Genomic DNA, 15,993 nt, shown 5'->3' on the forward strand with positions numbered 1-15,993 from the left:
TTAGGAAGCAACACTGATTGACAATAAATTTCACATGCTGTTGTGCAAATGGAATAGACAACAGGTGGAAATTATAGGCAATTAGCAAGACACCCCCAATAAAGGAGTGGTTCTGCAGGTGGTAACCACAGACCACTTCTCAGTTAGAATGCTTCCTGGCTGATGTTTTGGTCACTTTTGAATGCTGGCGGTGCTTTCACTCTAGTGGTAGCATGAGACGGAGTCTACAACCCACACAAGTGGCTCAGGTAGTGCAGCTCATCCAGGATGGCACATCAATGCGAGCTTTGGCAAGAAGGTTTGCTGTGTCTGTCAGCGTAGTGTCCAGAGCATGGAGGCGCTACCAGGAGACAGGCCAGTACATCAGGAGACGTGGAGGAGGCCGTAGGAGGGCAACAACCCAGCAGCAGGACCGCTACCTCCGCCTTTGTGCAAGGAGGAGTAGGAGGAGCACTGCCAGAGCCCAGTAAAATGACCTCCAGCAGGCCACAAATGTGCATGTGTCTGCTCAAACGGTCAGAAACAGACTCCATGAGGGTTGATTGAGGGCCCGATGTCCACAGGTGGGGGTTGTGCTTACAGCCCAACACCGTGCAGGACGTTTGGCATTTGCCAGAGAACACCAAGATTGGCAAATTCGCCACTGGCGCCCTGTGCTGTTCACAGATGAAAGCAGGTTCACACTGAGCACATGTGACAGACGTGACAGTCTGGAGACGCCGTGGAGAACGTTCTGCTGCCTGCAACATCCTCCAGCATGACCGTTTTGGCGGTGGGTCAGTCATGGTGTGGGGTGGCATTTCTTTGGGGGGCCGCACAGCCCTCCATGTGCTCACCAGAGGTAGCATGACTGCCATTAGGTACCGAGATGAGATCCTCAGACCCCTTGTGAGACCATATGCTGGTGCGGTTGGCCCTGGGTTCCACCTAATGCAAGACAATGCTAGACCTCATGTGGCTGGAGTGTGTCAGCACTTCCTGGAAGAGGAAGGCATTGATGCTATGGACTGGCCCGCCCGTTCCCCAGACCTGAATCCAATTGAGCACATCTGGGACATCATGTCTCGCTCCATCCACCAACGCCACGTTGTACCACAGACTGTCCAGGAGTTGGCGGATGCTTTAGTCCAGGTCTGGGAGGAGATCCCTCAGGAGACCATCCGCCACCTCATCAGGAGCATGCCCAGGCGTTGTAGGGAGGTCATACAGGCACGTGGAGGCCACACACACTACTGAGCCTCATTTTGACTTCTTTTAAAGGACATTACATCAAAGTTGGATCAGCCTGTAGTGTGGTTTTCCACTTTAATTTTGAGTGTGACTCCAAATCCAGACCTCCATGGGTTGATAAATTGGATTTCCATTGATTATTTTCATGTGATTTTGTTGTCAGCACATTCAACTATGTAAAGAAAAAAGTACTTAATAAGATTATTTCATTCATTCAGATCTAGGATGTGTTATTTTAGTGTTCCCTTTATTTTTTTGAGCAGTATATATATATATATATATATTTTTTTTTAAATCCATAAATTATTAAATAGTTTGACAACCCTGTTTGTAAGCTTTTAAATGATATCAATCTCAACTGTTTATCTTTTCCAGTGATGAAGACTTGGATGTATCCTAGTATTGTGCACTATACAACAATGGGTCAACTTTGAGCACCTTCATCTCTTGACTGTTTGGGCATTCAGGTCCAAAACGTCACTTTCTGAGCACTTCCACAAATGGGCAAATATGCATGTAAGGTTTCGTTCGAATCAAAAGGGGTGTTGTCAAAAAGTGATTGAATTGAAATGGATTTACCCAGCAAGGTCAGTGAAGGAAAGACAAGTCCTGCCTTTGGGGAAATTAATCTCTTTTGTTAAAGCTCTGGGTATCGCCACCGCCCCAGCAGCTAACGGCCAGGAGTTTATAATCTCCATCAGCAGGGAATACAAGTTAACGGTATGTGTGCTTGTTTGCGTGTGTATGAAATTGACTGTTTGAGAGGAAGTGTAAAATGGTGCGCTGATGTGTGAGTGGAAAAAACATTTGTCAGTGATTAAATGGACAATGCATATTACATTTGTATTATTTGTCTAGATTCACGTTGTTCACGCAACTGTTTACCCAAGGTGACTATTTTTTTAATAATTACCTAAGGTGACTTTTGTCTCTACTTCTGTTTCATTTTGGAACAGTCCCAAAAAATATAATCTCTAATCTTTCCTTTTAGATCAGTCAGTACCAGGTCCTACAACACTCCCTCTCCCGCTCTCTATGCCTCTTTCATGTTGTAGGACCTGGTACTGACAGATTTAAAAGTAGAGATTATATTTTGGGGGTGGATAGGAAGATAGATAAGACAAAGAGAACGATACTACAGACAGAGGAAGAGAAAATCCCAGGTCACCTGTCTTGGTTGTGGGGGTCAGTGTATCTGAAATAGTACCAGGATGAGTCCACAAACGTGTCCATGGTGTCGGTCTCCCATCTGGCCGGCCCTTTACACCTGACAAGACAACAGGAGAGAGAGGTCAAATAGAATCAGAACAACATTTATTTAACGTGCATTTAAAACAATGCAACAAATGTAACAGTTAGTGCTTGAACCTAATTTCCCGCAGGAGGGCAATAGCGCTGGAGGGAGATATGACTCCAAATGTCAAACACAGTATAATGATTGAATATGATATGGCTCAAGTCTTGGTGGATATTTTGTCATGTGGCTAGCTAGCTGAATCACCGTTTCTTATTCATAGTGACATAAGAGGTAAAAGTGCAGTCATTTTAGAAATGATAAACATCTCCTCCATTGTCCTATTGTGAAATTACTTTTGTTAGTTTAGTTTTGTTAGTTTAGTTTGTAGGCATAAAGTGTCCAGAGGACTGGCCTGTGTAGTGTGTATCTAATGTGAGCTGGAACCATCTGTCTGTGGAGGTCATGTCCCGTAGGAGATGCCCCAGTCAGGCTGGAACCATCTGTCTGTGGAGGTCATGTCCCGTAGGAGATGTCCCAGTCAGGCTGGAACCATCTGTCTGTGGAGGTCATGTCCCGTAGGAGATGCCCCAGTCAGGCTGGAACCATCTGTCTGTGGAGGTCATGTCCCGTAGGAGATGCCCCAGTCAGGCTGGAACCATCTGTCTGTGGAGGTCATGTCCCGTAGGAGATGCCCCAGTCAGGCTGGAACCATCTGTCTGTGGAGGTCATGTCCCGTAGGAGATGTCCCAGTCAGGCTGGAACCATCTGTCTGTGGAGGTCATGTCCCGTAGGAGATGCCCCAGTCAGGCTGGAACCACTACACTACACAGCCATCACATCCCTGCTCCTGTGCCCTGACTAAATAGCACTGCCAGAGGGACACAGAACCGGCCAGCACCACGCCAGCTTGGTGGGTGGGTGGGTTTGTGTGTGCACCAGCTTGGTGTGTGTGTGTCTGTTGGAAGTGCCATCCCAGGCCGTTTTCATCCAATCCAAACAGAGCTCTCTGTACACACTGCTCATCTGTCAGCCTCACTGAGAGAGCAACACACGACACTGGCAAAGGCGAGTGACAAAAAAAAAACTATTTTTTTGTACCTACTTTCAACATGCACACTGGAACTGAGAATGTGTCTCACTGTTTAATGAGTCTCCATAGAATAGAACCACCCAGTCAGAATCACCATGCCAGGAAGACCATCAGCAACACTAGAGAAGAACACTACAGCACCCAGTCAGAATCACCATGCCAGGAAGACCATCAGCAACACTAGAGAAGAACACTACAGCACCCAGTCAGAATCACCCTGCCAGGAAGACCATCAGCAACACTAGAGAAGAACACTACAGCACCCAGTCAGAATCACCATGCCAGGAAGACCATCAGCAACACTAGAGAAGAACACTACAGCACCCAGTCAGAATCACCATGCCAGGAAGACCATCAGCAACACTAGAGAAGAACACTACAGCACCCAGTCAGAATCACCATGCCAGGAAGACCATCAGCAACACTAGAGAAGAACACTACAGCACCCAGTCAGAATCACCATGCCAGGAAGACCATCAGCAACACTAGAGAAGAACACTACAGCACCCAGTCAGAATCACCATGCCAGGAAGACCATCAGCAACACTAGAGAAGAACACTACAGCACCCAGTCAGAATCACCATGCCAGGAAGACCATCAGCAACACTAGAGAAGAACACTACAGCACCCAGTCAGAATCACCATGCCAGGAAGACCATCAGCAACACTAGAGAAGAACACTACAGCACCCAGTCAGAATCACCATGCCAGGAAGACCATCAGCAACACTAGAGAAGAACACTACAGCACCCAGTCAGAATCACCATGCCAGGAAGACCATCAGCAACACTAGAGAAGAACACTACAGCACCCAGTCAGAATCACCATGCCAGGAAGACCATCAGCAACACTAGAGAAGAACACTACAGCACCCAGTCAGAATCACCATGCCAGGAAGACCATCAGCAACACTAGAGAAGAACACTACAGCACCCAGTCAGAATCACCCTGCCAGGAAGACCATCAGCAACACTAGAGAAGAACACTACAGCACCCAGTCAGAATCACCATGCCAGGAAGACCATCAGCAACACTAGAGAAGAACACTACAGCACCCAGTCAGAATCACCATGCCAGGAAGACCATCAGCAACACTAGAGAAGAACACTACAGCACCCAGTCAGAATCACCATGCCAGGAAGACCATCAGCAACACTAGAGAAGAACACTACAGCACCCAGTCAGAATCACCATGCCAGGAAGACCATCAGCAACACTAGAGAAGAACACTACAGCACCCAGTCAGAATCACCATGCCAGGAAGACCATCAGCAACACTAGAGAAGAACACTACAGCACCCAGTCAGAATCACCATGCCAGGAAGACCATCAGCAACACTAGAGAAGAACACTACAGCACCCAGTCAGAATCACCATGCCAGGAAGACCATCAGCAACACTAGAGAAGAACACTACAGCACCCAGTCAGAATCACCATGCCAGGAAGACCATCAGCAACACTAGAGAAGAACACTACAGCACCCAGTCAGAATCACCATGCCAGGAAGACCATCAGCAACACTAGAGAAGAACACTACAGCACCCAGTCAGAATCACCATGCCAGGAAGACCATCAGCAACACTAGAGAAGAACACTACAGCACCCAGTCAGAATCACCATGCCAGGAAGACCATCAGCAACACTAGAGAAGAACACTACAGCACCCAGTCAGAATCACCATGCCAGGAAGACCATCAGCAACACTAGAGAAGAACACTACAGCACCCAGTCAGAATCACCATGCCAGGAAGACCATCAGCAACACTAGAGAAGAACACTACAGCACCCAGTCAGAATCACCATGCCAGGAAGACCATCAGCAACACTAGAGAAGAACACTACAGCACCCAGTCAGAATCACCATGCCAGGAAGACCATCAGCAACACTAGAGAAGAACACTACAGCACCCAGTCAGAATCACCATGCCAGGAAGACCATCAGCAACACTAGATAAGAACACTACAGCACCCAGTCAGAATCACCATGCCAGGAAGACCATCAGCAACACTAGAGAAGAACACTACAGCACCCAGTCAGAATCACCATGCCAGGAAGACCATCAGCAACACTAGATAAGAACACTACAGCACCCAGTCAGAATCACCATGCCAGGAAGACCATCAGCAACACTAGAGAAGAACACTACAGCACCCAGTCAGAATCACCATGCCAGGAAGACCATCAGCAACACTAGAGAAGAACACTACAGCACCCAGTCAGAATCACCATGCCAGGAAGACCATCAGCAACACTAGAGAAGAACACTACAGCACCCAGTCAGAATCACCATGCCAGGAAGACCATCAGCAACACTAGAGAAGAACACTACAGCACCCAGTCAGAATCACCATGCCAGGAAGACCATCAGCAACACTAGAGAAGAACACTACAGCACCCAGTCAGAATCACCATGCCAGGAAGACCATCAGCAACACTAGAGAAGAACACTACAGCACCCAGTCAGAATCACCATGCCAGGAAGACCATCAGCAACACTAGAGAAGAACACTACAGCACCCAGTCAGAATCACCATGCCAGGAAGACCATCAGCAACACTAGATAAGAACACTACAGCACCGTACCTGGTCCCCAGTAGTGTGATGTTTGTAATGGCACAAACAGGCATGAGTTGTCACACAAGCATATCAACACACCCTCACCCTTTTACTCTTAAGGTGAGACTACCCCTCTTCATAAACAATCTCTCACACACACCATACACCACACACACCCTGCCAGTCTATAATAAGGCAGAGGGGTTGCTTAGCAACAAGGCTAAGGTATAGCAGGTTAATACCCAGGTGCCATTTCATGAGAACAAACGCACCATCATACCAAAGAGCATTTCATGACAAAATAGCTAAATAAATGGAAAACCCACACAGAAGAGGCATTATAGTATTCCAAGAATTCCATGCGGCTGCACACCAGTCTCCTGTGTTTTTCCCTCTCTCCGATCGACGATTCAGGGTACAGATTATTGTCATTTGATAGACATACAGTTTCAGACTCCTGGGGGGCTGTGATTGTTGGACATGTGTTATCTATGACTATGGTTATATCCTGTCCTGCTGTATATAGGCTGATTTCAGGAATGACTGAGAGTAGCAGAGCTACAATTCCAACCAGATAGCAAAAATAAACTGAAAGTGCATTGCGGGTGTGTGTGTGCCAGATTGGGGGAAAATCCTCTCAAACAGATGTGGCATCAGAAGCAAGAACAATTTAGTTCCTTACTGTAATAGTTTTGCATTAAAATGGTCAAAAAGAAGAAAAAATATGATTTCTTTTCCCAAGCAAGAATTTATCTACGACATATGGGAGTGAGGGACCTAATTGGAGGGATATGTAACCTGATAACTAGCTGTTATTGGCAGAGAGGTTTGGAACTCTTTGTTTTTGGTCTATTAACTTATACTGCCTGGTGATGTCACCATGCAAGCCAAAACGGGAATCAAAAACACTATCTTGGTGTAGTAAGCTAGCTGGACTAATTGCACACAGGTTTCAACTGAGGGGCCAATTCACAGCAGTAGGCAGACAGGGAGCAGAGACAATATCAGCGGTGGAGGAAATGACTTCTCAAGGACGAGACAGACAGATAAAACTCCATCTCCCACACCATCTCTCATCAAACACTTTCTGTACACTCCACCCGACGGTTAATTGGACATGATCATTGAGTTAAGAGAGCAAATTTCCTCAGACGCCGTCAACAAGAGATGGAGAGACAAGGAAGAGGAGGAGGAGGAGACCGTCTCTGGATATAGCCGTCAGACCAGACGACCCCACATCTCTCTCTCTATTTGACTGTCTGACTGAGCGGTTGAAACAGCATTTCCTAGTTACTGTACCACAATTCCACTTCCAATCATGGAACTATCATTTTTTTAAAGAAGGAATCTCCCCATGAAGAAATCCTATGTTGGTGAGGGTCTTCGTCATGAGAAGCTGGGTTTGCCCTGTGGACCTAGGTCAAAAGTAGTGCACTATATAGGAAATAGGGTGCCATCTGGGATGCAACAGCCGTTTAACGAGCAGCAGGGAGCACTTTCACACATTTCATTGACAGTCACCGTCTGCCTGTCTCTGTGTCTGTGTGTGGTGGGGGCATAGACATGCCTGGCATGTAGGCCTCAGCTGGTTTATATAACCACTGTGACATCTGTCACTATTACATAACCCTGGTCCCACGCGTGCGTGTGTGTGGTGGGGGCATAGACATGCCCGGCATGTAGGCCTTAGCTGGTTTATATAACCACTGTGACATCTGTCACTCATTACATAACCCTGGTCCATGTGTGTTAAAAACTAGCCGGTATTCATATCCTCAATACACAGTGGTTGAATCACCAATGGCACCCTATTCACTTTATAGTGCACTACTTTTGACCAGAATCCATATGGGACGCCTTCTGTATACTCTCTGAAATCACAGGGAGGGTGTTGGTACTCAAAGCTGATCTGGCCTTGGACTCATTTATCCTGACTTTTAGTACAGGCAGAAAGAGGGAACTGATGGGAGTAGAAAACTGAAAGCACCAGAAATAATTGCCTCAACCTAAGAGCAAGAGAGCGAGTCACTGACTAACCATTGAGAAAGATATACAACCTTGAAAAACTGATTTGATTTGAATATAAGTGGAATAAAGTGAACTCCGTCACTTGTGTTTGTGAACTAGCTATGAACTTCCAATCCAACTGACAGTACCAGCACTCATTTCCAAACTGGACATCTGACCGGATGGCATTAGATTCTGACCCAGGCTGATGGGTCCTGGTCAAGAGCAGTGTGCTACGTAGGGAATAGAGTGCCATTTGGTATGCAACTGAAGTGTTCTCACACCTCACTCAGTGTCAGTGTGTTCTCACCTGGGACAGGTACAGCTGATCCAGTCATCAGCGTGCTCCAGAGGGGATGCTCCCTTCCCCGTGAGGGACGGTAGTTTGGGCAGGGTGACTGGAAGTTGCTCCTCAGGGACCGCCACAGGACCACAAGACCCACAATGCACCATGGTGATGGGCTTGCCCCAGTACCGCTGCCTGGAAATCCGCCAATTCCTGAGCTTGGTGCTGGTCAGGTGGCCGTCCACTTTTCTCTCTGGCCTTCTGGGTAATGGAGTCAAACGTCTCCTCTGTGCTGAGGCCTGTGAACTACACAGAAGAGGGGGATGGACAGAGAGAGAACAGGATGACAGCTTAGAAGCTCAAAAAGACATGAATTCAACAAAACTCAACTATTTGCCGATACTTCAACCATAAATAAGGCTCTTCCATTAATAACCATAAAACAATATGTAGAATTACTAAAAAGCTGGTTTACTGGTAACATTGTGTAGAGTGACAGTGTGTGTTGCTGTGTGTCCAGACAGACCTCAGCAGAGTTGAGCAGTGTGTGTCCTCCATCCTCGTGGCCCTTCAGGACTGGGCTCCAGCTCAGAGCCCTGGCCACAGAAGCATCCTCTACACTCCTGTCGGGGATACCTGCCAGGGACACACACACGGTACATTTATCACACACACACCTACATGTCATTTTATAACACTAATTCCTTGCAATTCTACACATTTTGCAATAGAGTGGAGGCAAATGTTTGCAGTTTTTAATCTGATAACTGTTAAACAATGAGCCCCACCGCAGTCGTTAATTCGACCATGCTTCCTATAAGTTTAGATAGCTGGCCGCAAGACTAACTGACCAACCTACATTGTTTTGATGACATGGGCTAATTGAGTGACTGCTGATGCACAACCACATTTCTAAATTGCACCTTGTGTATTCTATTATTGTATTAACAGTAATTTGAGACCCCGACTGAGTTGAAATTGGTCAAAGGGCCTACAAAAAAGAGGGGGGCGTGGGTTGCTGGGATATGGCTAGTTCCTCATGGGTATTGCCCTCCTTGTGGACTCGTGGAGTGAGACAAACACCCAAAGCACCAAGGAGGGAACTCCTTCTAGAGAGTTAAAGTTACATCATTCCAACAGCAGCCAAACGCCCAGTGTACGACAGAGACACACTGAAGGCTCAAGGACACAACGGCACAGTGACATCTACAAACATGTACAGGACACAGGGAAAGGCTGAATGTGATTCATGAAATGTTCCTAGCCACCATGCTTCTACATCTGCATTGCTTGCTGTTTTAGGCTGGGTTTCTGTATAGCACTGTGACATCGGCTGATGTAAAAAGGGATTTATAAATAGAATTGATTATTTCAATCAAATTTCAATCAGAGAGATGAACAAAAGCTCAGAGGTCAATAATACACAGTGAGTACATACTGTATGTGCAAGCGATGTGGACGTTCAAACCCACACACACATCCACGTACCGATGACAGTGTCTAGATGACCTTCAAACTCCTTCTTGCTGGAGATCACCAGGGGAAGTTCCTGACTGGTAAATAGGTTGTGGGCTGTGACCTCTGTCAGGCAGTCTGGGGGTCAAAGGTCAGGAGTCAGCACTTCTCCCCTGGTGCCTCATTATTAACACACACACACACACACACACACAGAGAGAGAGAGAGAGAGAGAGCGAGAGACAGAGACAGAGAGAGAGAATAGATAGTGAAAGAGTGAGAGAGGTGGGGGAGTGAGAGAGAGAATAGTGTGTGTGAGAGAGAGAGAGAGAGAGAGAGAGAGAGAGAGAGAGAGAGAGAGAGAGAGACAGAATAGACAGTGAAAGAGTGAGAGAGGTGGGGGAGTGAGAGAAAGAGAGAGAGAGAAAGAGAGAGATAGATAGATAAAGAGATCGATTCAGGGGAATCCCAATTAAAGGCAATTTGAATGAACAGAAATACCATGAAGTGATCCAGAGGCCCATTGTGAGGCCCATTTCTTTCAAGGTATCTGTGACCAACGGATGCATATCTGTATTCCCAGTCATGTGAAATGCATAAAATAGGGCCTAATAAATGTATTTCAATTGACTGATTTCCTTATATGAACTGTAAATCAGTAAAATCTTTGAAATTGTTGCATGTTGCGTTTATATTTTTGTTCAGTAAAATGTGCCATTGCTCTGACAGAGTTACAATGGGCCACATACACTAAATAGTTATTGTAAGCCACTTTGGATAAAAGCAGCACTTAAAAAATGATCACAGACTACCAGGTCTGGACAGTGGTTCCTTCCTACCTCTGTCTGTCTGCAGGACTCTCTCCAGGGCTGAGCGGACTGGGCTGGTACCATGCAGCAGTCTGTGGGAGGGGACGATGGACAGGTAGGCAGCCCCAAACACTGCCTCTGGGCTGGAGGTAGCCTGCTAGAGTCTCCCCCGTCTCCTCCCCATTCACCTGCATGGAGGAAAGGATAGAGAGACACACACACAGTTTATGGATAAATACATGACAGGACAGTAACTTGGCTACATTTGTTGTTGATCAGGGTAAAGGATAGTTAAAAAACAAAACATAAGACTAGTTAGTAAGAAAAAAGAAAACACCGTAGCGAGGTTTGTATGCAATAACGTTAATGCTATCGCCTGACAGAAATCCCATTAAATTGTCACCAAAAATACAGAATCATAATACAGCTACTCTGGGAGTCATTTAGAACAGAACACCCTTGACAATGTTAAAGATGTAATGGGACTGGTTCCTGCTTCCCATCTACAAAACCACCGCTGGCACTAATTTTAATTACCCACTCTGCCAGGGTCTGACTGATTTATGAGAACCCCCCTCCCACACCCACACCCACACAGAGCGAGAGAGTCCCAAGCCCCTCTTACCAGAAATATGATTACGATTTCAATAAGGAAGGCAGGCATCAACCTAATACATTTCCTCTGTCTGCTGCAAGGAATTCTATGACTGGGGTGACTGGAGCTCACAATAGGCTTTTAGTAAAACCATTTTAGAATGTCAATACTCTTTCAACATTCTAAAAGTGCATTTGGATATTTCAATGGAAATAATCCCACAGCCACACAGTCACTACGTTTGATTAAATTGCTGCTTGCAGAGGGATGACTGGTGCAGCTAGCTGAATGAGAATGATGTAGCAGGAGAGAATCTCTGCGCTAATCCTAGTGATAATCCTGGAATACCTTCAAATGTTTATACCTGGAAGACTAAGTAGTCTAAACTAAACCAGGATGGACTGACAAGAAGGAACAGATGAGAGATGTGAGTCTAACCTTGAGGTTGAAGTCGAAGTAGCAGCCGGTGCAGTCTCCAATCCAGTTGGCCCGCATGGCCGTACCACTCTGGCAGCTCCGCCAGGGCGTCCAGGAGGGGCTGGGAGAGAGAAATACATTATACTTTTTTTTTAAATCATATTGATGCTACATATATATCCTAAAGATGTTAAATCATATTGTAATGTTAGATGAAGATACTGTGTACGTTTGGGGAACACCCACTGGGTTCAAGTCCCAGATCAGCACATCATCGACTTTTCCTCTTTACCCTGAGAGGCTCTTCCAAAGCTCAGACAATCTCCTAGCACAATACCACAGTCTACCTCGTCTCACATTATGTAGTCAAAGAGGGATTTTAGAAATCCTGACTTCCACACGGCCTACTTTTGCGTTTATCGCAAAGCAATCGCTCATGACTGAACAGTTTCATAACGAGAGGGAGATGAAGATGTAGAGAGAAAGAGAGAGAGAGACACACACAAACACACACACACATTTTTAAAAGGAAGCTATGCATAACAAAAAGGGGCAGGCCAGAAAGCCCCAGCTGGGTTCCTCTTCCGTCTGAATGGAGAATATAAAAAGGCAACAGCACCAATTTGATATACCTCTCCCCCACTGTCACAACCCATTACCAAGCCACCCTCTGATATCTCTACCCAACACACTGTAATAACACTAATAACAGCAATACAACCAATACTAACAATGGCAATAAGGATGATTGTAATTGCAGTGTGTATCAATGTTATTTCACTGTTTCTAAAGCATGGATGGAGAGAGAGACAATCAGAGAGAGAGAGAGAAAGACAGAATCTGAGAGTGAGAAAGAGATTGGTGTCTTGCCATAAATGCTGGTGTCTTTGTGTCAGTCAAGCAGCCTAGCAACAATGACAGTGAGAGCATACAGCCTGGCTGCCAGCAGGCTGTGGTGTCTGAGACACCCTGCCTCGAGATGTCACAGCGATGTCACCAAGAACAAACACCCGCTGAGGGGAACGGAGGTGAGGTGGTACTCTGCTCAAACCATGAGATGAAGAGAAAAAAACTAAACTAAATTGTGTCTGTCTCCAGAAAAGAAACGACATCATTGGAGCCACATAAACCCTCAGGTTTAACCAGAGATGTAGGCCTATGGCTGGGCCAATTCCAAGGGTTTCCATGGCAACCTAGCAAAGCTGGAAAATTCTACATCAATAAAGTGAGGGTGGCTAAGGTTTTTTGTGTGTCCGTGTCAATGTCCGTCTGGGTGAGTGTGTGTGTGTGTTTCCCTGCATCTTTTGGAGCAGCTCTCCTACATGCGTTCATACATGAAATATTTGATCACCTTAACACATGCATGTGAATATATCTGAGGCTGCCTATGGAACAATCTAGCAAAGCTTAATACAGTGAGGGAAAAAAGTATTTGATCCCCTGCTGATTTTGTACGTTTGCCCACTGACAAAGAAATGATCAGTCTATAATTTTAATGGTAGGTTTATTTGAACAGTAAGAGACAGAATAACAACAAAAAAATCCAGAAAAACGCATGTCAAAAATGTTATAAATTGATTTGCATTTTAATGAGGGAAATAAGTATTTGACCCCCTCTCAATCAGAAAGATTTCTGGCTCCCAGGTGTCTTTTATACATGTAACGAGCTGAGATTAGGAGCACACTCTTAAAGGGAGTGCTCCTAATCTCAGTTTGTTACCTGTATAAAAGACACCTGTCCACAGAAGCAATCAATCAATCAATCAGATTCCAAACTCTCCACCATGGCCAAGACCAAAGAGCTCTCCAAGGATGTCAGGGACAAGATTGTAGACCTACACAAGGCTGGAATGGTTTACAAGACCATAGCCAAGCAGCTTGATGAGAAGGTGACAACAGTTGGTGCGATTATTCGCAAATGGAAGAAACACAAAAGAACTGTCAATCTCCCTCGGCCTGGGGCTCCATGCAAGATCTCACCTCGTGGAGTTGCAATGATCATGAGAATGGTGAAGAATCAGCCCAGAACTAAACAGGAGGATCTTGTCAATGATCTCAAGGCATCTGGGACCATAGTCACCAAGAAAACAATTGGTAACACACTACGCCGTGAAGGACTGAAATCCTGCAGCGCTCGCAAGGTCCCCCTGCTCAAGAAAGCACATATACATGCCCGTCTGAAGTTTGCCACTGAACATCTGAATGACTCAGAGAACAACTGGGTGAAAGTGTTGTGGTCAGATGAGACCAAAATGGAGCTCTTCGGCATCAACTCAACTCGCCGTGTTTGGAGGAGGAGGAATGCTGCCTATGACCCCAAGAACACCATCAAACATGGAGGTGGAAACATTATGCTTTGGGAGTGTTTTTCTGCTAAGGGGACAGGACAACTTCACAGCATCAAAGGGACGATGGACGGGGCCATGTACCGTCAAATCTTGGGTGAGAACCTCCTTCCCTCAGCCAGGGCATTGAAAATGGGCCGTGGATGGGTATTCCAGCATGACAATGACCCAAAACACACAGCCAAGGCAACAAAGGAGTGGCTCAAGAAGAAGCACATTAAGGTCCTGGAGTGGCCTAGCCAGTCTCCAGACCTTAATCCCATAGAAAATCTGTGGAGGGAGCTGAAGGTTCGAGTTGCCAAACGTCAGCCTCGAAACCTTAATGACTTGGAGAAGATCTGCAAAGAGGAGTGGGACAAAATCCCTCCTGAGATGTGTGCAAACCTGGTGGCCAACTACAAGAAACATCTGACCTCTGTGATTGCCAACACGGGTTTTGCCACCAAGAACTAAGTCATGTTTTGCAGAGGGGTCAAATACTTATTTCCCTCATCAAAATGCAAATCAATTTATAACATTTTTGACATGCGTTTTTTATTTTTATTTATTGTTATTCTGTCTCTCACTGTTCAAATAAACCTACCATTAAAATTATAGACTGATCATTTCTTTGTCAGTGGGCAAACGTACAAAATCAGCAGGGGATCAAATACTTTTTTCCCTCACTGTAGAGTGTGTATGTTTGTATGCCTGTGTAAAATTATGAATGTATGTGTAGCCTGTGTGAGGCTGGTAATTGAAGTGAATGCCATGTTGTTGATTTACATGACACTACAGTGTGATGTGTTCAAATGAGTGAGTCCATCAGTGTGTGTGATTATGCATGAAATAGAAAACATCTATTGTCAATGTAAGTATTAACTGTGTTCATCGTGTGTGTGTGAACCTCAGAGAAAAAGTGCAGTGACAGGTAGGGTTGCACATTTTGGGGAATATTCAGTGGTGGAAACTTTCCATGGGAATTAAAGGGAATATATGGGAAATAACGGGACTATATGGGAATTAATGGAAATATATATACAAATGAATATTAATACCGTTTAAATGTAGATGGTTTTTGCATTGGATCTATTTACCATATCATATGGAGACAGAAACATAAACCTTTTACCTTATCATAAGTAGACATAATTGCAAATTATTAAATTCTTCCAATTGAAATAAAAAAAATTACAAATTTTGTTACGAATTGAAATTTAATGAAATGAGTTGACTGTTCACATGGGATGATTTCACTGAACAACAAAATAAAGGGAATATTGAATGATCTCCAATGATACTTTGCATCTTCCAAAAACGTTTTCAACATACATCTATAAAATGATAGTCTAGAAACTAAAGATTTTTTTATTTTTTTATTTAACCTTTAACTAGGCAAGTCAGTTAAGAACTAATTCTTATTTACAATGACGGCCCAGGAACAGTGGGTTAACTGCCTTGTTCAGGGGCAGAACGACAGATTTTTACCTTGACAGCTCGGGGATTCGATCTAGCAACCTTTCGGTTACTGGCCCAACGCTCTAACCACTAGGCTACATGTCGTCATCCTCTCAGGCTTCCATGTCTTCTCCCTGGACCTCCTCAATGTCCACCTCTTGAACATCAGGCTCTGAGACCTCATCTTCACTGTCACTTTCCAACCTTGTTGAGGATGGCTCATTTTCAGGCTCAAAAAGCTTCAAATTTGCCCAGATGGCCACCAATTTTTCAACCCTTGTATTGGTCAGCCTGTTGCGTGCTCTTGTGTGTGTGTTCCCAAACAAGGACCAGTTGCGCTCTGAGGCAGCTGATGTTGGTGGGATTTGGAGGATGATGGAGGCAGCAGGGGAAAGAGCCTCAGATCCACAAAGTCCCTTCCACCAGGTGGCTGATGAGATATGTTGGCACGACTGCCATATTGCATCTCCTTCCCAAAGCCCTTGCTTGGAAGTGTCCTGTGCCAGACTGCCAAGAACCTTGCCCT

At 45.3% G+C, this 15,993-nt stretch overlaps 1 pseudogene; it reads right to left on the reverse strand.

Moving 5' to 3' along the window:
* LOC115176485 (probable leucine--tRNA ligase, mitochondrial) overlaps positions 1-15,993 on the reverse strand; it is a 54,316-nt pseudogene that overhangs the window by 21,718 nt on the left and 16,605 nt on the right.

The sequence above is a fragment of the Salmo trutta genome, chromosome 37 (assembly GCF_901001165.1).
Source record: "Salmo trutta chromosome 37, fSalTru1.1, whole genome shotgun sequence".
In the NCBI taxonomy this organism is placed as follows: domain Eukaryota; kingdom Metazoa; phylum Chordata; class Actinopteri; order Salmoniformes; family Salmonidae; genus Salmo; species Salmo trutta.